Consider the following 22,330-nt stretch of genomic DNA (forward strand, 5'->3'; position numbering starts at 1 on the left):
TCCATGGAGAAAACGAAAATTGGAAGTCTGCATAGTATGTAGGTTGGCCAAGAGTGGCACCGGGGGCAAGTGCTCTCCGGACTAGTAGTTTGTCCCCACCTCCAATTCTGTTTGAGATACACAGCTCACCCACCCATAAATACACTTTGCCCCTGTGGTACCTCCCCTCCCGATTTTTTTTTCCTGGTGCTGCCATTGGTCCTGGGTGGCCTTTAAAACTGTATAAATTAAATTCACAGCATACTGAGAGTTTCTGTTGTGAAAGGAGTTTGGCAGCTAATATGACCTTAGATAGAAAATACTGGAATTGTTCAGTTTTTAATTACATTAACTTGTTCAAGCCCTTAACTTTCACCATCATCACTGCAACAAAATTGACCATTTAAGATTCCTTCAGGGGTGTGTGGCCAGGATGGCGACAAGCTAGCAGCACAATCCTTGAGCTCCTGCCTTAAAATTGGACTTCTCCTCATTGGAATAGAAATTCTCAAGCAGAAATCATACAAATCTTAACCATGGCAAATAAAGGCATGAAAAGGAAAAATAGGAACAGCCCAAAGGACCAACCAGCCAGGGCAGGGAAGCAGATGAGGACTGAACTCCTTCCTTCCCTCCCTCTAGTGGAGCTGTGAATACAGCCTTCAAACTCCCCACTAAGAAAAGATTTACAGTCCTGGGCACAGAGAACCCTCCCTCACCCACCCATGGAGTTTGTCACAAGGGTGCATTACATCAGGCATTTCCTTCACTATCTAAGAACTAGGGCCCCAAGAAACATGCCTGCCTCCTAACCACAAAAACTGTCATTCAAATTTTGGAGCATCTAAACCCCCAAAACAGCCAAGGTAGGTAAGCTCAGGCATGCCTTTGATGCATTTATAACACAAGACAACCATGGAGAGTGAAACCCAATTAAACCCAGAAAGCAGCATCTGGCAACATCCAAGCAGTTCCCTCCTCAGGTCCAGACAGGACTTCTGCCAAAACTCTGCACAAAGGGACACCATAGGGACACCAAAATCAACCTACTCAGATGTTGTTTCAAATTCCAATGAATTACACCCATGTAAGGAGATGGTCATTTCACAAGGCCATAAACCGCCCAGAGACTTGCATTTTGGGTGGTATACAAATACGTTAAATACAAAAAATATTATAATAATAAATTCCCTGAGACTGCTTTTAAACTGCCAGCCAAGATAGATACACCTGGACTCATTTAGGGTTGTGCACAGAACCGGCAGTGGCAGTTCAGCTCAAATTTGTACCAAATTCGAACTGCACCGCCTGGTCTGTAAACTGGCTCATTAGAACCGGCGGTGGTTCTAGCAATAGCAATAGCAATAGCAATAGCAATAGCACTTACATTTATATACCGCTCTATAGCCAGAGCTCTCTAAGCGGTTTACAATGATGTAGCATATTGCCCCCAACATTCTGGGTACTCATTTTACCGACCTCGGAAGGATGGAAGGCTGAGTCAACCTTGAGCCCCTGGTCAGGATCGAACTTGTAACCTTCTGGTTACAGGGCGGCAGTTTTACCACTGCGCCACCAGGGGCTCTGCGCCACTGCGCCACTGCGCCACCAGGGGCTTACCACTGCGCCACCAGGGGCTCACCAGGGGCTTCTATTTGTGCTTTCAAACCAGGTCAAACCGGATCGATCTGGATCAAGTGCTTTACTTGTAAAGGGGATCTGGAAAGGATTCCTCTTTACAAGTAAAGAGGGGAATTCCCTAACTAAAAAAAGGGTTGAGTCCTGAGGTGGGGGGGAGAGGGCATCTCACCTGCTGTGTTAGCAGTAGCAGCTTCAGCGGTGGCTCTGCTGTCGTGGCAGCTCCTCTTGGCTCCACTGGTGCTCTCCCCGCATGTGCAGAGGCCGGGATTGGGCCGCCTGCCAGCCCGCAATTCAGGGGGAGCACTGGTGTTGTTAAGAGGGACCGCTGTGGAACCACTATTGCTGGGGAGCCACCACCGCTGCCAACACAGGGGGCAAGGTGCCCTCTCACCTGCCCCCCTCAAGCTTCAACCCATTTTTAGTCAGGGAATCCCCCCACCTTTGCTTGTAAAGGAGAATCCTTACCGGATTCACCTTTACAAGTGAAGCATTCAAACTGGTCAAATCAGGCTGAACCGGGCCTGGTTTGATTCAAACTTGGACTAGCCCACTCTTTTTCGGGGGTGGTCCAGTTTGAGCTCAAACCGGTCAAACCAGGCTAGTTCAAATCGAACCAGGTTCGATTCGAACTGGTTCCACACATCGGTGGGGACACATGCCCAACATCAACTTCACTGCCTCAAGACACAGATACAGCTATTCCAAATGTAGGGAATCCTATATCACCCATCCAATCTTAAGTGCTCCAGTCACCACTTGTGACTGGGGGCCCTATGGAGTAATCTACATGCCCACCAACATCCTTGCTGCCACAACAGCAGCAGCCTGCCCAATGGACCCCCTGGAGTTTCATCAGAATCACAAGAGCACCAGCTGGCCATTGCACTCTTTGAAGAATCATCGGAACAGACTGCATCATATCTCCTGAGAGACTTTTCATTTTGACTCAGTGGCTCTGTGCATTCAATCTACCACTCCTCAAGACCCCACTGGGAACCTCTACACAGATCCCTGCTAATGTAACCACAGACTGATGCTCAAAAGACCAGCATAAGGTCTCCTTCCTGACCTGGAATGTAGCAGGTTGGCACTCCAGTTGCAGGGATGTCTCCTTTATAGACTTCAACTCTGGATATGATGCCACAATGCTGCCGGAAACCTGGACATCTGAGGATCTCACACTCAACAGCTTCAGCTCTTACTCATTTGGAGCAGAAGTCAGTGAGGGAAGGGACAGAACTAAAGGTGGACTGGGAATATTAGTCTCTACTACCCTGCATGCAATGTCAGTAAGACTCATTTAAGCAACATCTATGGCTGTAACAATCAATTCCACACACTGTACCTTGCTAATAACCAACATCTGCCTACCTCTGCCGAGGCGGAAACCCTAGGTCAAGAAACTGTGATCTGATCTGGAAAGCTGCCTAACTGCCATGGGCATACATTAATAAGGCAAAGGGAAATGAATGTCTCCTGATCCACAGCCTCTGAGGGGCCCCCAAGGCCATTCCTTGCCCTCTCTCCAGTCCTGTAGCCAGGATTGTGAGCTGCAGTCCCCTCAAGCAGGTTCTCTGTGACTCCTGATTTCCCTTTTGTCAGTCAGAGTGGAGGAAAGCAGCTGCTGCAGTAGCAGAGAGGCTTCTTGAGCTCTTCCCCCACTCAGCAACTGAGTACAGTTAGGACAGAGCTGGGACTGGGAGCTAGCAAGCTGTTCAAGTGGAAAGGAAAATCGAACAACTCTTATCTGTGTTTTTTGTGTGTGGTTTGTTTTTCTTTCTTGCTTCCCACATTTATTGAGTGTGTGTGAGAGAGAGAGGAAGGGAGAAAGAGAGGAGAGAGATTTTGTGTGAGTTACTTTTAACTTTAAAAAAATGTTTTTAAATGATTGGGTTCTTCCCTCTAAGTTCTGATCACCCATGTGAAGTGATCTTCTTCCAACTTCAATGAGTCGTTTTCCTCCCTGTGGAAAGGAAAGAGGGGGTGGTGGCAGGGGATTTATTGATTGGTTCTTTGATGGTGCGGTGGTTGTTAAAAATATATTCCATTTTTTTCAACCAAACAAGTTCTCCAAAAAAATGTTCCTTGCTCCAAGAATGGCTCACAATACTTGAGGGTTGGGGAAGAGTGGAGCTAGCCTAGCATCCTTCTTGATTGTTTACTAATTTTAAACTGGTTTGCCTGCATATCCCTTCACCTGCCTTTTCCAAATGAAAAATATTATTATTGTTGTTTTTTTAAAAAAAATCCTGCCATGCAACAGCCCTGACAAAAATTGTTAAGCTTGGAAAAGGAGCTTCTTTTGGAACTCACAGAAGGGGAGGAGAGCTGGTCTTGTGGTAGCAAGCATGATACAGCTCTTGTATTTCACGAAGCTGGTAATATTTGGTTCTGCTGTTGTTTACACCTTATAACTGTAGTCTCCTGTCCTCTGTTAATCTGCTACACTATATTACACATGTCCTTAATGTTCTTCTGCAGCAGAGACATGGGGCCAGAAGAAGGAGAGGAAGGCAGTGAGGGGCCCATTTTAAAATCTCGTCTCCGGACCCTCTCCAACTTTGGTATGCTCCTGCCAACTTACCTTCTTCTACCTTCCCCAACGCATATACAGTAGTAGACAGTGATCTTAACACTAGACTAGGCCCTGATGATGATACTCTATCTGCATGCTATCAGTGCTACCAGCCTAACCCAGAAGTAGATATACTCCCCTTCACACATCACTCCAAGGACAGGAAGCCAAACTATGTAGGACTCTGCCGGGCCCAAATGGCCAATAGACTTAACCTCTACATCCTAAATGGCTCCCTCAAAAATAACCACCCCACCCAATTTACCTTCTGGGCTGGGAACAAAATGAGTATCATTGATTATGTAACCGTCTCTGGAAACCTGCTCCAATTTGCAGACCTCTTTGAGATCATCCCCCCAATTTGACAATGACCACTTCCCAGTCTTCCTATGCCTAAAACCCTTTGTTCAGCTGCCCTACGCTGAGGTTCTATACCAAACACAAATTCTATGAGTGGGAAGAGCCTGCCGCATCAAATGGTCCCCCCAACTGGACAAAACAATAATAGAAGAACTTACCTCAGAACACTTCCGATACATCTGCCTTTCACTGCTTTCAGCAGAACCCTCCAACTCAACCCTAGAAAACTACAGCTACCTAGTGCAGGAATTACAAAAGCACCTAATTCACGAAAACACTCCTCACCTCAAACAGCACTGCACCACTCCACACCGTGGTTTGACTCTGAATGTGTTGAATTTTTTTTTTTAAGGCTTATTGCCAACTAGTATTTTTAAGCCCGTTATAATAACAGGCGCTAGGTTTTTTTCTTCCCCTTTTTTCCTTCTTCCTTTCTCTTGCCCCCCCCTTTTTTGTTTCTGTTTTCTTTCTGTTTCTGTTCCTTTCTTTTCTTTCCTTCCTTTTCTCGCTCTCCTCCCCCCCCCTTTTTTTTTTAATTCTTCTCTATGTCTTTTCCTCTTTTCTTTCTATAATGGGCTTGGCTGGTTGTTGTTTTTTAATTCCTTCTTCCTCTCTCTTGTCCTCACCCTGAAATAATAGCAATGCTTAGAGGAAGAAAATCCTGCCTAATTTGAAGGTGAAGTTGAGGTTTAGAGTATGCATCAGTATTGCAGGGGTGAGAGTCCTTGGCAAGAGTATTTTGATTAGCAAATAAGTAAATACAATTCAAACAGCTCAAAAATCAGAACCAAGGTTAAACTTAAGACTTTCAAACTTTACATAGAGTGGAACTTTATAGGTGAAACACATATCCTTAACTCTTCCCCAAGGACCCCGTTTCTCCTTCTTTATTGCATTTATAATTGAACAGCTTTGTAAAATATGTGATTTCTGGATGAAGGATTTTCTCCCAGGATGCTTTAAACACTTAATGATTTACATTTTCTGCATCAACTGTGCTTGTATTGCTTTCATGTAAAGCATCAAAAAAATGTGCTATGGCTCTATTCCAGAAAGCTATGCTCATGACTGAGAGGGCAAGCAGCGGGAATTGCAGGGATGGACCTACCTTACCCCCAGACAATCATCGCTGTTCCTGTTGGTGTGCCACCATGCGCCCATGATTCCTTCTCTCCCCCCCCCCCATGATTAAGGGCCAAATCGGCCCATGTAAATGCCGCCACCCGCCCTCCCAGCTGCCCGAGTCCCCCTCACCCGGTTAGGAAGTCCACATTTTGAGAAGCAGAGAGGAGCTCGCAAGCAGAGCTCCTCTCTCTGCAAAGCCTCTTCCCAAACTGGCGCTTTGGGTGCAAAGGACACCTATTGCATCCTTTGCGTCCATAGCGCCAGTTCGGGCAGAGCCTTTGCACAGAGAGGAGCTCTGCTTGCGAGCTCCTCTCTGCTTCTCAAAATGTGGACTTCCTAACCGGATGAGGGGGACTCGGGCAGCTGGGAGGGCGGGCGGCAGCAATTGTTTGGGCTCGCCATCGCCGCTTCTGGACTCTGGCCTCCTGGGCGGGTGGAGAGTGCCGCCCCCGCCGCCCAGAGTGCCACCCGCCCCCGTTGTCTTTCCCTTCCTGCGGCATGGCCGGTCCTCTTGCCGCCGCCTCTACCCTCCTCCCGGCTTTCCCGTTCGCGTTGTGGCTGGGCTGGTCCCGCTGCCGCCGCCCAGACTGCTGGCCGCCGATCCGCCTCTACCCTCCCCGCGGCATGGCCGGTCCTCTTGCCGCCGCCTCTACCCTCCATCCCCGCTTTCCCGTTCGCGTTGCGGCTGGGCTGGTCCCGCCGTCGCCGCCCAGAGTGCTGGCCGCCAATCCGCCTCTACCCTCCCCGCGGCATGGCCGGTCCTCTTGCCACTGCCTCTACCCTCCCCCTGGCTTTCCCGTTCGCGTTGCGGCCGCCAACATGGCCGCCTGGTGTCGGCAGTCCTGTCTCCCTTGGGCTGTTCTGGGCCTGCGCTTTGCGCAGGCCCAGAACAGCCCAGGGAGGCAGGGACGCAGATCCCCAACGTTCCAAGGCCACGGCCACTCACTTAGCCTTTTATTATATAGGATTACAATGCCGATAAAACTAGTGCAGGACCGACTGCGCAGGACCTCCTTAAGCAGAAGAGGCAATACAAACAATTTCTCAAACACAAGAAAAGAGACACCATGAAAGACACCTGGTCACATCTTATCCAAGTAGACAGAACCAATGACTTGGCCTTATTCTATTGCAACACCATAGATCACCCCCAGCAATGGCCTGACACACCTGGACATCTGCATTCCACCAGAGGTCTGAGAAAGACATTTTAGCGAACTGTACAGAGATGAAGTAGGGGACCATGGATCCCTCGGCACAACATAGACATGGCAGCCAGAGACGCCTGCAGAGGTCAAGATCTGATTTCCCAACTACGACCTGGGAAGATGACCTAATCCCCCTTGAGCTAATCAAGCTCAGCATGGTGGGCTCCCATTCTGGCCTTGCTGTTGACATTTATTGACGACTGTATGCCTAGGAACTGAGGGCAAGCAATTATTGTTCTCATTTTCAAAAAACATAGGAGGGATGACCCAGCAAACTATAAACCCATCAGTCTGCTCAGCACAATAAGCAAGTGCTATGCAAGACACCTGTATTGGAAACTAAGAGACTGGCTGGAACAAGAAAACCTCCTAGCAGAGAAGCAGGCCAGATTCAGAGAGGGACAATCTACCATCAACCAGTGCCTAATACTCCAGCACCTAACTGAGAAATACTCTACCCACAACACAGTCTCGCTGTATGCTGCCTTCATAGACCTCAAGTCTGCTTTTGACTCCATTTTGCAAGCCAAATTGTGGGGGAAACTGGAAGCCTCTTCGATCTACTGGTGCCTGCTAACTCTCATCCATACCCTTCACAACAGCACATCTCTGAAAATCAGATGCAACCCCCAAGGTCATTTAGGAAGCACCATCCCTACCTGTAAGGGTGTCAAACAAGGTTGCATACTTGCTCCACTTCTATTCTGTAGGGGAAGAAGGGAAGTTCAGTCCCCAAATAGTAAAGCAAAACCAGTTTGGTGAGAAAGCAGCAAAGCAAGAGGTCTTGAGACAGTTCTTTAGTACTGAAGAACTACAAGTATTTATTTAAAGAAAAGGTTACAAACAAATGTGAAAATGTGTAAAGCCGAAATTTTAATTTCAGCTGTAGTTCATGGCCGAAGAGAGACCAAAACAAACAGCCATCTCTGGAGAGACAAAATGGAGACTAACACTGGAAGAACAAAGAGGGGAGGAGTCCAGCACTTTTATCCATGACCCTAACCCACCCACCCCGTGGTCACTATGAGACATTGCAGATGAGAGCTGATGCTGCCAGGGTCATAGCTCCAACTTCTACATAAACATTATGGTGGGCCACTTAAACAACTTGGTATTTCATCTCCCCCCTCCCACCCCACAAGCTGGCAGAGAAACACATCTCCATTCTACTTTATGCAGATGATGTGGCAATTCTCTCTAGGACCCCTATATGACTTAGAAGAGCACTGAGGATCCTCGTTCAATACTGTAAAGAGGACAATCTGGAAATAAACTTCCATAAAAACAAAATCATGGCCTTTGCCAGGATACCAAAGACATACTCCTGGCACATAAACAGGAATACAACCGAGCAGATCTCATGCTTCAAATACCTGGGAGTGGTCTTTCATGCATCCAGCATCAGGAAGGCCCATGGCAACTGTCCAAAATGCCCAGAGGAACTCTGCTGCCATCCTAAAATTCTTCCAGTCAAAAGGTGGCCATGACATACCTGCAGCTCTCAAACTACCTGAAGCAAAGTCACTGGCGCAACTTCTCTGTAGAACCCAGCGGGGTCCTTTCCCCATCATCGCCCCTTCGGAGCTCATCCAGTGCAAATTCCTAAGAGCAGTATTCCAGGTTCCCCTCTGTGTCTCCAAAACAGAAAGCCTAAAGTACAAAGTGGCATCTGCAGCATATCTAACATAGCTAGAGGCCCCTAACCACAGAAGAGCTATCACCCTAGATCACTGCAGCACCCTCTCTTCAGCTGTGTTAGATGGAAGATACCCTTCCTGGAACGCCTGTGTCCTTGCGACGCTGGGCAAGTTGAAACTACTGAGCACGTCCTCCTACACTGCCTATTCTATAAAGACATCCGCAGCACCCTCCTTCTCCCGCTACTTACAAGGTTTCCAAGCTGCACAATCTCCCTGCTAATTACTTTACTTTATTATGGTCATTGACCCAACAAAAAGGGGTCAATGATACAAGTTGTACAAAACATAATATCAGGGTCTTCATAATAATAACGATAACTTAAACCAACTCAAACCTAATCCTACATGCAGCCACACAAAATTTGGCTACACACCGTGTTCTAGGTGTACAGCGATCAGCTAATAAAAAAGCTGTATATCCATCATCCATTCTAGAAGGAGTATTTGACAAGAGAGGGGAAACAGGAGAAGTACAAATATATCTATAAAATGAACAGTGTAGAAGAACATGAATCACAGTCTCAACTCCCTGCCCACAGGGACAGATCCGGCTGGTAATAGGGATTTTATGATACCTACCCTCCAGTACAGCAGATGGAAGTGCATTAAATAGTGCAAGGGGGAAAGCCCTTCTCTGGGATAGAGTAGTTTCATTTAATAGTGGTCTGGTTTAGGATAAATGAGGATTTGTAATACTACCAAGAATACTACCTTGCAGAGATTCGTGACAAATCGCTTCTGCTTTTCAGTGTCTGCTATACATTGTTTTATATGCCCTTTAAAAGCATCAAACCCAAAGGCATTAAAGACTGATGGGAGAATCCATGCTTACTCAACATATCATAGAGTCGTTTACACCAGCTAGATTGAAAACTGTCATCCAAAATGAGGGAGAGGGCTAGTTCTTTGGGGCAAAAATTAATTTTAGTCCAAAAGTTAAATACATGCATCCACGCCATGGCCTCCACTCTTGTTAGGCACACATCTAGGGCACACATTTACTCTCTGACTGCAACCCCTTCATAACACATATTGTTGCCAAATTCTGTGCAGCAGGGTGCAAAATTCGCCGGGATCTGGCCGCCAGCAAGAATTAGCCAGGCCTGACACAATTCATGCCTGCACTGCTGCCCCTGGTACTCAGTTATTCATTTCATCATATTTTCATTTTATTTTATAAAAATATGATTTTTATGAAAATATAAGATAAAATATGATTTTATGAAAATATATGATAATAAAAATTTCACATTTTCATTTTCTAATACTTTAATTAAATTTTAACTCCAATCCTAAAAATTTTACAACTTCTCATAGATTTTAGTTTTATGTTCCAAAATCTATAACTTCTTGATCTCTATACATTTATTTTATCATATTTTAATTAATATTATAATGCCCCATTGATTTTACTTCGACAACAATAAGATTTTAGCTTTAACTTTAGTGTTACTGACATGGGTGGACTAGGCATGTTCTATCTTATGCAGGTCAAAGACTGAAATACATTATTATTTATTTAATTTCTATACCGCCCTTCCCAAAATGGATAAATAAATAAATAAGTAAGTAAATAAGTTGGATCCCTGTCCCCAAAGGGCTCACAATCTAAAAAGAAACACAAGATAGACACCAGCAACAGTCACTGGAGGTACTGTGCTGGGGGTGGATAGGGCCAGTTACTCTCCCCCTGATAAATAAAGAGAATCACCACGTTAAACGGTGCCTCTTTGCCAAGTTAGCCGGGGTAGCAGTTCAATACATTGATTGAACTGGTTACTTCAGAAAGTAAAATAAACCTTGGTACAGAATGCACATTAATTTTTTTTGAAATACAAAACCTTAAGTTAAACATTAGCTTTTAAAAGCATAAATTTAACTATTAGATCAATATGAACATTTTTTCCTAATTATTTCCTAATTACCTGAGTGTTAATGCCAAGCCATTGCTTGTCACATGCCTCTGCAAGCAATCAGTATGGTGAAAGGCATAAAAACTTCAATAGTTGCTGAATTAGTCTGAAGGTGTTTTCTTCCCCCTTACGTTTATAAAACAATTCCAGTAGATGGTATAAGTCTGCATATTTTAATGGCTTCTGTCATCTTTATAGACTTTTTAATCCACAGCACTTTCTGAATGGAGGATGCTTTCCAACCCCTATGACATCTAACCTGACAAAATTAGTACACCCCATCCATTTTATAGGAGGGAAAATGAACCAAAGAGAGAGAGAATGGTTTTTCTCAGACATTGCTAAGTTCTAAATCTGCTACATGACTCAGGGCAGGTCTAGACATTACACAGTAGATGTGTTCACTGAGTTTACCTACAGCAAATTGTAAACCATAGAAATATCCTGAAATATCCAAGCTACACGTATCTGGGGAGTATGCATGTATTTGTCATCCACAGTTGCCAGAAGTACCAGCATACACATTGCAAACATGTTGGACCTATGGTCTGACTCAGTATATGGCAGTTTCCTATGTTTGTTACATTATGAGGCTGTTCACACAATCAAAAACTGCGTAGGACAAGTGCCTTACAGATTTGGGAGCTGTGTGTGCTCCCAATTTTTGGTTGTGTGGGAGTAAACCACTAGGTAGGAGGGAAAAGTGATTGTGTGGGAGATAGGAGCTGGATCGGACAGTGTCATCCTACCCAGCTTTCTTATCCAGCATTTGACCAAGGTAGGAGAAAAGGCTGTCCTATCCAGCTCTTTTCTCCCACACAATTACTTCTCCCTCCTTCTACCTAGTGATTTGTTCCCATACAACCAAAGATTGGGAGCGTACACAGCTCCCAAACCTGGGTAGGACACTTGTCCTACCCAGTTTTCAATTGTATGCAAACCTCAATGTATGGAGCTGCTTGATCCAATGAACACTGAGACAGTTTTCTGTGTAACTCAGGCTCATGTAAATAATTTTTAAAGCTGCCTTAAGACATGCACAAGACTGTGTATTCTCTGATCCTACAAAGGTGCAGAATCTGGTATTGGCTTCAGTATTTATCATGCTGAGGATCACAGCTTTCCTTTTGAAAAATCAAGTTTATAATTCATAAAGCTGCAAAGGTAAGGATTTAGGGATTTCCAGAGGTCAAACCTTCAGGGGAGGGGCTTCAGCGCACCACAGAGCTAATTGTACTTTCTTGTGTCTTGTAGAAACAGAATAAATGAGTCCAACTAAGAAAACATATGCAAATTTGCATAATAATAAGCACCTTCTGTGCTTTTTGCCCCAATCCAAGCTTCTAGCAACTGACCTCATGGAATCGAGTCTGGAAAATTTGCTGTAGCAGATTCCTGCACTTGGAGGTCTAAAAGACCTCCAAGATCACTTTCAACTCTCAAGTGATCTGTCATTCTAACTGAAATAGAACTAGCCGACCCCGCACAGAGCATCTGTGCGCTCTTGGGGGCCAGCGGTTTGCTCTCCCCCACCCACCTTCTGCTCCAGTCTCTGCTTCCGGGCCCAGCCGCATCTCCTTCCCACTGCCACTTCTCCCCCCACACACACACACACTTTCTTTCCCCCCTCCTGGGCCTTGCCTCTGCCGCTGGGCCCACCGCCGCCTCTGGCCTCCACGGTCGGGCCCACTGCCACCACGGTGACAAATCCTCCTGGGTGCGCCTCAGCCTATCAGGTGCATCCGCTGTCCAGCCAATCAGGGGCACATTCCAAGGCACACCCAGGAGAATTATATATATACAAGCCGACCCTGCACAGAACATCTGTGTGCTCTTGGGGGCCGGCTACCTCTCTCCCTCACACCCGCCGTTGCCGTTGCCGCTCCTTGCTGGTCTCTGTGACCGGCCTCCTTTCCCCCACCCTCTTGCCCAGGCCCACCGCCGGCAGAGGCCCGCGGCTCCGCCCAGGCCCACCGCCGCCACCTGCGGCTCCGCCCGGGCCTGCCGCCTCGCCTCGCCTGGCCTCACCCGGCCGGGCCTGCCACCTCGGCTCCGCAGCCCCCATGGCTGCCCACTGCCTGGCCCGCTGCCGCTGTTCTCCTGGGTGCGCCTTACCCAATCAGGCGCCCCCGCAGCCCAGCCAATCAGCTGGGCTGCCAGGACACACGTTCGAAAGGCACACCCAGGAGAATTAAATATATAGATAGATGTAAGCTAGATTACATTCTAAAGTGATCTACCATTCTAACTTACAAACATTGCAGAATTCAACTTGAATGTTTTAAACAGAGGTGGATCTACCAATGAGCAGCCACGTGATATCAACATGGGCCACCAGGGGAAGAAGATGCCCAGGGGGGCACTGCATGCCCTGCCATTCACTGCCTCTACTGTGACGCCCCTGCCCGCCCATTCACCACCTGTTGCCTCTGCCATGGGCCTACCTGCCACCTTCACTGGCCTCTGGCACTAACCATTACCACCATGGCCAGCAAGGTAAGCAAGCCAGTTGTGGCACAGTATAATGACATGAATGCCTGGGGCCAGGTGCTGAGTGGTGATGTCATTATACCATGTTGCTGCCAGTTTGTTTACCGTTATCAGCCACAATAGCAATGGTTAGCACCAGAGTCATGGAGATCAGTAGCAGTGGCAAGTGAGTGGCGAGCAGTGGCAAGTGAGTGGGGATGGGTGGCAGTGATGGCAATCCACCAAGAAATTTGCACACAAACCACCTCCAACCTCACTATACCTGCAGAATATATATATAATTTTAAGTTTTTCCGCAGAGTTGCTTAACTCTGCCAGCCATTTCTTTGGTCTCCTATTACTATGCTCCAGACTGCCTTCCTCCTGGGAAACATGATATTCTGTTGCTTTTAAACCTCACCATTTTATCTTTTGCTCTATCTTGGGTGTGTTTAATCCAGCCATTTTGTAGGTTTCTTCTCATGAAAAGCACACATTTGACATTGCAATTTTCTTTCTTCTTTCTTTTTTATTAACGATTTTGGCCCAAGTCCAGCTCTAGTTGCAGGCAGAAAGTTGGGTACAACAGCTGGCAGCCTCATATGGGGATGTGCCTCCAGTGCATGCATCTCTTGCTAGATTTGAACATTTGTTTTCCGTTACTGGCAAATACTGGCCACATATTATGAACAACCAAAATACAGGTTCACTTGTAAGTGATAGAAAACAACCCTCAATTTTAAGACTTGCCTCTGCTCATTTGATCTCTACTGTTATCGCATACCTGCTCATTCTTTCAGTCATCTCCCCCACTCTCACTCAAAAAAGCCACAGTGACCCATTGTAGTCCCCGCTGGAATGAAAAGATTGCAAGAGTGGAATATGATTTCTCAGGTAGTTCATTTACTTTTCATTCTGCCCCTGTTCTGCCCTTTCCCCCCCTCCCCCTGCTACTACCGAAAGCTTCTTCACAACTTTTAGTACGTGAACCGGTATTATTGTGGCATTTCATTTTCTGGCCATTTTTCAACTCCAATCAGCCAAGACAACCATAGTTCCAAAAACTCATCTGCTTTTTAGTGACCTTGTACTACTTGAATTTGATGTACAAGTTTTTCTATTAAAGTGATATCCTGTATTTTTGCCAGCTATCACACTTTTGAGGGGAAAGTCTCTTGTTTCCATCAATGTATTGCTACATTGCAAGTTCTAAATTTTTTATTCCTTAGTATAGTTGGGTGTGTGTTTTTTTAACAAGGAATTTCACAAATAGCCAACTACTATTATACCCCGCATGTAATAGCTCACATGCTGGCTATACAAATATAGTTGTGGTTATATTCCAAATAAAACAGAGACTTGAGCATTTATTATCTTTGGACCCATTTGATTTTTTAAAATTTTGTACAGCACCTAGCAGTTTTGTGTAATATAGCAACATCTGAATGCACATATCATGGCTAAGCTGTGTTTTTATTATTGTAGAGATCGGCTCGCCATGCATGTCAGATTGGTTCGGAAATAATCCAAGCTATTTCTGAAAGGCCCAGAAACAGCTCAGCATACTTTTCCAAGCCAATCCAACTTTCATAAAATGATAGTAATTCCAATTTTACTTCTATTTCCTCCACTGAAAATGCATTTGTCAAGCTCGGAAGGGGAAGCTGCCACAGAAAGCTTCAGACTGACAACATTTAGAGAAGAGTTCAACCATAGGAAAACCCCCACAAAGGCTCTATAAAAATTTCTAGAGATTGTGGTGCATGGTACACTGAGATGAAATTTTAAAAAACCTTTTACAATAGTAGTGGACAAAATGGTAGTGTAAGAAGAGGTGATGTATATAGTGAGAACATCCATTTATAGAGGGAGCACTGACCAAGTTTTAAAATTATGCTCAAATAACCACATTGTTGTACCATCTGAACCTTCACCCCATCATGAACATAAAGATTAGCCTGTTGGAAGTCACAATATATATTGAGCTACAGCTAATTAGAGCTATAACCACACAAGGACAATGTAGTGTGTTAAGTGTATCACAGATTCTACTAACTATATAGACAGCAAAACCTTAAATAGGAGAGCTAATGAAACACAAAATCAGGGGAATCACATTTTAAAAAGAGATATTAAAGCACCTAATAAGTGAAAACACTTGTGATGTCAACCATAAATATGAACCACAGTATCATTAAATAATGTTTTTTGATCAATGCATGCGATTCAGACATATGCTGCAGACAATGCCAGAGAATAACATTCTTCCAGGAATAAGGCAATATGTAAACAAAAGATGCTCACAGCAAGACATCTAAGGGAAATTCTTTATTAATAAATAATACCCATAGAATTCTAGATGTTTTTAAGGGTGGAAAGCCCATGTAATGTAACAAATACATAACAACTTAGAATTAGAAAAACACACATTTCTTGAAAGCAAAGAGGCAGATGTTTTATATTACACACATAAATAACAGCAGGAATAATTTGGCAGATTAACACTGAAGTGATTACTTTATGCTTCATATGTTATATGCCTCTATTATAGGGATGAAGAGTATGCCTATCATAGGATAGAATCCCTACATTTTGAAATTCCCTCCTTTTGGTTCTCTCCACGCTCCTTCCAGCCAATGGGGGCACAGTTGCCCAGTTGCCCATGATGACACTTGATTAGTATGGTAACAAACCAATCAGTAAGGAGATTGCAAACCAATTAGAAACCAGTTCCAGAAAACCAATCAGCAAGGGGAAAACAGGCCTCCAAAATGGCGCTTGAAACGTTACGAATTGAAATGGGGTTGTTTTGTTTTGAGCCTGAAACAGGCCCTTTATTTAAAGGGTATTTTGTTTTGTGCTTGAAATGGCCTGTTTCAAGTTGAAACGTTTTGACATCAAATTGTTTTGCACATCTGTTATACACAGGAGGCATGCAAGGTTAAAATACAATAAACCTTTCCCCCCCGAAACTTTTTTCTCTTTCTAGAACATGACAGCTCCATAACACATGACTATCCTTTCATTCATTCAGATCATTTCCACAAAACAGAACTCAACAAGCCAATTTATACATTCATTACATCACTGACTCTTCTGTGTGGTGAAGGATCAGGCATACACTCTCTCCTCCTCCACCATGTACATAAAGTCACATGCTGTGAAGGCTTTGCACATAGTGTGAATGTGCATGCATGCATTTACATCACTACTTACAACACACTCACAATTCACACAATTCTTCCCATCCCCTTCCCTTTTTTAAAAGGTGAAGATATGGCTGCATGTGCAAAGCCTTCGCATGACATCTACCTAACATGTAAGATGGAGAGGGGAGGATATTGCGGTTCCTGTGTTACACAGACAGATGACGACAGACAGCTAGATGACTATCAGCTGGCCAGTAATCTCCATGATGTTTTTAGTATACTATTTGCAATTTTTGACAAAACTGAACATCTCAAACTCATGCTGAAGTTTGGGACACTCGTCACCATAAACTTTGTAATTAAATTGTTCTCTGGGCAGTTCTCCCAAACTGAATATTAAATCCAGTGAAATTGAAGAAACCTATTGGCGTAGTGGGAAATGACTTGCCTAACAAACATGAGGTTGCCAGTTCAAATCCCCACTAGTAACTATATCGGGCAGCAGCAATATAGGAAGATGCTGAAAGGCATCATCTCATACTGCATGGGAGGAGGGAATGGTAAACCCCTCCTGTATTCTACCAAAGACAACTACAGGGCTCTGTGGTCACCAGAGTTGACACCAACTCGGCGGCACACTTTACCTTTTCTGTTATTTGAACTAAACCTGAATGGCAGAATGCCTGAACTATACTTTATTGGGAGAAAACACATAAATAACCCCGACTGAATCGGGACTTCCCATGTGTGTGAGGTTCTGTAAACAACAAACAAAATACAATTTCTCTGCTTCATCTGAATAGTGGGTATACTGGCAAGACAGAACTATCTAGAGAAAAAAGGTTGTGGTTTTTGCGTAAGCACAAGAATTAAAGAGATGACAGGGACATACATAATCTGGGGACCAGACCTCCTTGTCTCAGCATGTCTCTCCAGAATGTAGGTGACATTTAACAAATAAAGTCAAACCAGCAGATGGCTCAAAGCCCTTTGAGGTTACATTTATATACACACACACACCACTTACTCCAGCTTAAAAAAATTATTAATATTTTAGAGAGATGCCTTCTGTTCTAGTTGAACACCACAATGCTGTTCCTTTCTTAACAGAACTAGATGTTGTCTGACAAAGTGGTAGAATGGTAATCCTAAATATAAGGTATAGAAACTCTTCAGAAATTCATCTGCCTTTTTAGTGAAATGTTGCTACCCATAGCCTACAAACACTATTCTAATAACATTCAAAATGCATTTTAAAAAAGATAATGCATAGAAACAACTAAAATAAACATTAATTATTGGGAAAACATTACATAATGTGAAACTCAAAATGTTTTAATTGCAAGAAGCCTTTTACATGGCATGACATTTGTAAAAGATTACATCCAACCAGGGTGTTGGGAAAGGCAGCTCAACAGTGCCACCTTGTGAAATTTAGGGATTTTCCCCCCTCAGAAGCGGAGCTACAGTTGTTTTTCTCCTTGCTATAAAGACATTAGTTACATTTTTAAAATCAAATGTGTGTCTGTAATTTGTTCACTATCAGTGGTCTTAAAAAGAACCATCTGGAGGAGGATGTCATACCTTAGCAAGCATTTAATCTGTTAGCACCTGTTAAAATTTTTTAAAAGATATAAAAGATGTGAAGGAGCAGAAAAAAGAAAATCCAGTAATCCCATACAGCCATCAGTCCAGCACTTAAAAATAGTTCTCACTGCGATCATGGTGAGCAGTGAATGAAGTTATAAGATACGAATAAAGACTGCTCCTCCATTTTGCAATGGGAAAAGCACACAACCCCCCCAGAGCTGGTCCCGAAATAGTCATAAAAGTTTTGCATAGAAGTCTACTTATATTGTGCTACAATATTATTCATTATTGGACCTTTATACCAAAAGAGGGCAGAATAACTCTGTGGCACCTTATGTAATCATGTCTATATTCTACAGTGAAATGTTATCACTATCTCATAAGCAGAATTGGCCACAAATCATGAGAGGCCTATGGCTAGTGTGGCATCACCTGCAGTTCACTCCTCAAACTGCATGCCTGAGCAGGCAAAGGCTATGCTGGCTAAACCATGGTTACGCCATTTGCAGTTTAGGGGGGGGAAATGTTGTGCTTTGAAATAGATGTTTTAGACAGTTCCCAATTACATTAACCCCTGCTAACTGAGCAAAAGAGACTCTTTTTTAAGTGGTCACTCTCATATTTAGTGGAGGGTGGGGAGCAACTGTCCCTATCCAACCCCAGCACAGCATCCCTTCAGTGGTTGTTGTTGGCGTCTACCTAGTGTTTCTTTTTAGACTGTGAGCCCTTTGGAGACAGAGGATCATCTTATTTGTGCATTTATTTTTCCTATGTAAACCACTTCGAGCAAGTGTATGTAAAGTTATAGTGAAGGTCACTGCAAAATGAAACTATAGTTAAAGTTAGCTCAAAAAGTCCTTCACACACACACACACACACACACACACACACACACACACACACACACGGCTCCCATGCCTTTAACAGCTATAATCAGACAGAAAGTAAATACATGCAGCTTCTCCTAGCACAGGCATGGGATGGGGAATGCTTTACCTGCTGAATTTCTGCTATGATGCAGCTGTTTAGGGACAGAAGGAGCTGCCTTCAACCAGTATAACATTAATTACTACTCCTACTAAGATTTTTATCCTGATCTCTTATCCCAAACAGGACTCTCAAAGCAGCTAACACAATATCATCTACTGACTGGTAGGGATGGGTCCGGACCGGTCCAAAGGCCATTGTAAAGGCCTCTGGACCATCCGGACCAGTTCGGACCTGGCCGGTTCAGTCCGGGTGGAGGGGCTTCCTTTAAAGGCGGGGAGGGTTTACTTACCCCTCCCGCCGCTTTGCCCCCTCCAGCGCTCGTATTAACTGTAGAAATTGGGGCAGCAGGATACCTCCCTGCCGCCCCTTGCCCCTCCGCAATGCAAAAGGCTCCGGCAAGCCTTTTGCGCACGCACACATCGCGCGCGAGCTTCGCGTCTTGCTTGCCGGAGCCTTTTGCATTGTGGAGGGGCAAGGGGCGGCAGGGAGGTATCCTGCCACCCCAATTTCTACAGTTAATACGAGCGCTGGAGGGGGCAAAGCGGCGGGAGGGGTAAGTAAACCCTCCCCGCCCTTAAAGGAACCCCCTCCACAGTGCCGGACTGCAGCTGTGCGGTTCCGTGCACACCCCTACTGACTGGCAACAGCTCTCAAAGGTCTCTGGGAGACCTTCCCGATCCTGCTGTATGAGAGTCAGTAATTGGGATGCCAAGGAATAAACCTAGAACTTTCTGCGTGCAAAACATGTGTTCTACTTCTGAGCTAGGATTCCTTCCCAAAGTAAAAGATCCCTGCCAGTAAGGGGGAAAAAGAGATGGTAATCCTAGGTACATAACCAAAATCCAGTCTCACCACAGATTTGCTAAATTATCTTAAGCTGGCACTTTAAACTATTCTCACATTCAGCCTAACCAAGGTTAGGGAAACCCAGTCTGGGATAGGCTGCACATGAGAACTGCCAAGATCAATCCCCATCCCGGCTGTGCTGCACTACCAAACTTGGTTTTCTGCTCCGGCTTTTAACTGGGGTTAAGGGCATGAATGCGCCCTTAACCCTGGCTAACTGCTCATGTAACTGCCAGGCTGCTTGCAGCCCAAGATGAAACAGAGAGGGGCACATTGAGTGCCTGTCTCCTGGGTGATTCCATCAATGCACCGCACTCACTGCATGGTGCATATACCCAACGCTGCGCAGCTCCCAGAAAAGCCGTGCTTGTAAATGCCCGAGCCGCGTGGCTCGAGTAAGCCAGCAATCATCTGGGAGAAAGTTACGTTCAGCACAGCCTTCCCGCCCCGCCCCGCCCCTGCCGCCCTCGCACCCTCCCCACCTCCAGTTGTGTGAATACCCTTACTAAGTTCACTGTGTAAATTCTATAATAGTTGTGTCCAGCAGGTACTAGCTAAACTTGTTGAACAAAATGGTGCCAAGGTAGGACCATACTGTATCACTACATCATTGTATCACTACATACTCAAAAAGGAGAGATCTACATGTTATCACGTGGAAAACTTTGAGATGTCCCAAACTGCCACCCTAACATGCAGTGTCACCTCAGTGTTGTATTTCTGCATCACGTGCTGCTCCAGACCAGTGCCGCAGACTGCTGGTGGTGACTGGAACTGATATAAAGCATCTTCACATGCTACAGAAATACAAGTCAAACCTTCAGATAAGTACAACTGGGAATTACAATGGTCAATTATGGTGGACAAAAGGTGACTTCAAAAGATTCAAGATAATGGGAGAGATGCCAGCTTTGCCATACTGTATAAGTTCTAAGTATAATGTCAGAACTCCTGGGGATTTTATTTACAATTGATAAAATGGCAAAAAATAGTCCCAGCTATCACTACAACATTGCTTTTTTTATTTCTGAACTGTGTTTGCTAAAGGCATCTCATCAAATCAAATATGATTTCACAGACTCATCAAAAGCAGATTAGTGCTACTAACCATTAAGGCTACTGAAAAGCAATAACAAAGATCATTCTCTGTCTAGGTTGTTTTGAATTAATATATCTTGCATTTAAAAAGTTACTCATGTTAAAAAAAATAAATGAGACTTCAGCTTATATTTCAAGACCTTGCACAACAGCCACTGAAGTTAAGTTAATCCTATTATTAGGTGTCTGCCTTGAAGTCATGGACACAAAGGAGACAGAGGAAGGGAGGAAAATGAAGGCAAGTGTAAATAGGGGGAGAATATGTGATTTGTTCAGTTACACACATTTAGCTTAGCGGCTGTAGGGAATGAAAACTAAGGCTCCACAGAAGAGGTAGATTTAAAGAAAGAGTTTGAATGAAATGAGGAGGCATCACAAAAATGTGTTCTAAGAGGCAGTTCCAAGCATAAGGGGCAGCAACAGAGAAAGGGCTGAGTTGTTTGAGGGAGCAGATCTTCAAACATTTGGAGGGTGGGGAGAGCAAGGGCCAAGAACAGGCATGTAATGGAATATGAAAGTTAAGAGATAGTGAGTGAAAAGGCTATGAAGAGTTCTGAAGATACGTGCAAGGACGGAGTGACAGTATGGCCACAGACTAAATATGGGGAAGAAAAGAAAGAAAGAGGGGAGGGTCAAAAATATAACCAAGGCTATGAACCTGTTTGAAAGGGTAGAAGGTGATATTGTCAGTATATGAGAGGAGATTAAAGGAAAGATGAATCTTGGGAAGAAAGATGAATAGTTTGGTCTTGGACATCTTGAGCTTGATTCTATAATGAAGCATCCAAGACAAGATAATGTCAGACAAGATAGAGAGGCAGAGCAGGACATGTATATGGTATATGGTATTCAAAGCCATATGAGTTGAGGATGACATCTAGAATATTGAAAGAGAGAATGGCAAGGAGCCAAGAACAGAGCTCTGAGAACCAGAGAGCTGGAAAGAAACAGAATTTCCCTTCGTGGAAACATAGAGATAAGACAGGTAGGAAGAGAACCATTTGAAGACACAATCATAAAGACTTAATGCATAAGAAAGCAATCCACTGTATCAAAAGCAACAGAGAGGTCAAGGAGGGTGGAGGGCAGAAAAGAAGCCTTTTGATTTTGCAGCAAGATAATTGGTGATTTTTGTGAAGAAACTTTCAGTGAGAGCAGGAGACAGAAACCAAATTGGAGGAAGTCAAGAGTGGACGAAGAGACAGAACTGAGACAGCAAGAGTTAAGCAATATTCCAGTGAAAGCAAAGAGTAGCAGAGAGATTGGTGATAGTTGGAGAGGGAGACTAGGTGAAGGGATGAGGTGTTGTTGTTTTTATAACAAGGGAGACAAAATGGCATATCTGAATGCAGTAGAAAGAGCCAGGAGAAGACAGACATGTTGATGATGCAGTGGAGAGGAAGAATAATGAAAGAATTTATGGCAACCAGAAGTCAGGAGGGAATAGGATCGTAGTGGCTTTGAGGATCAAAGGCTCAACCTCTAAACATACAGTTATTTCACAGAAGTCCAAAACACTTGCTTGGAGGCCTTTTAACTATAACATGACAAATAAGGATTCCACCAAAAGGAAAGCCTGCCTAAAGCTGGCTTTCCTTTGCAGCAGTAACCTTCTGCTTTTCAGCTGAAATATCAATGAATCACAGTACTGAGAAGGAAGAATCTCTTATAGAAACTGAAGCATTTG

This window comes from Hemicordylus capensis, chromosome 5, assembly GCF_027244095.1.
Source record: "Hemicordylus capensis ecotype Gifberg chromosome 5, rHemCap1.1.pri, whole genome shotgun sequence".
Lineage (NCBI taxonomy): Eukaryota > Metazoa > Chordata > Lepidosauria > Squamata > Cordylidae > Hemicordylus > Hemicordylus capensis.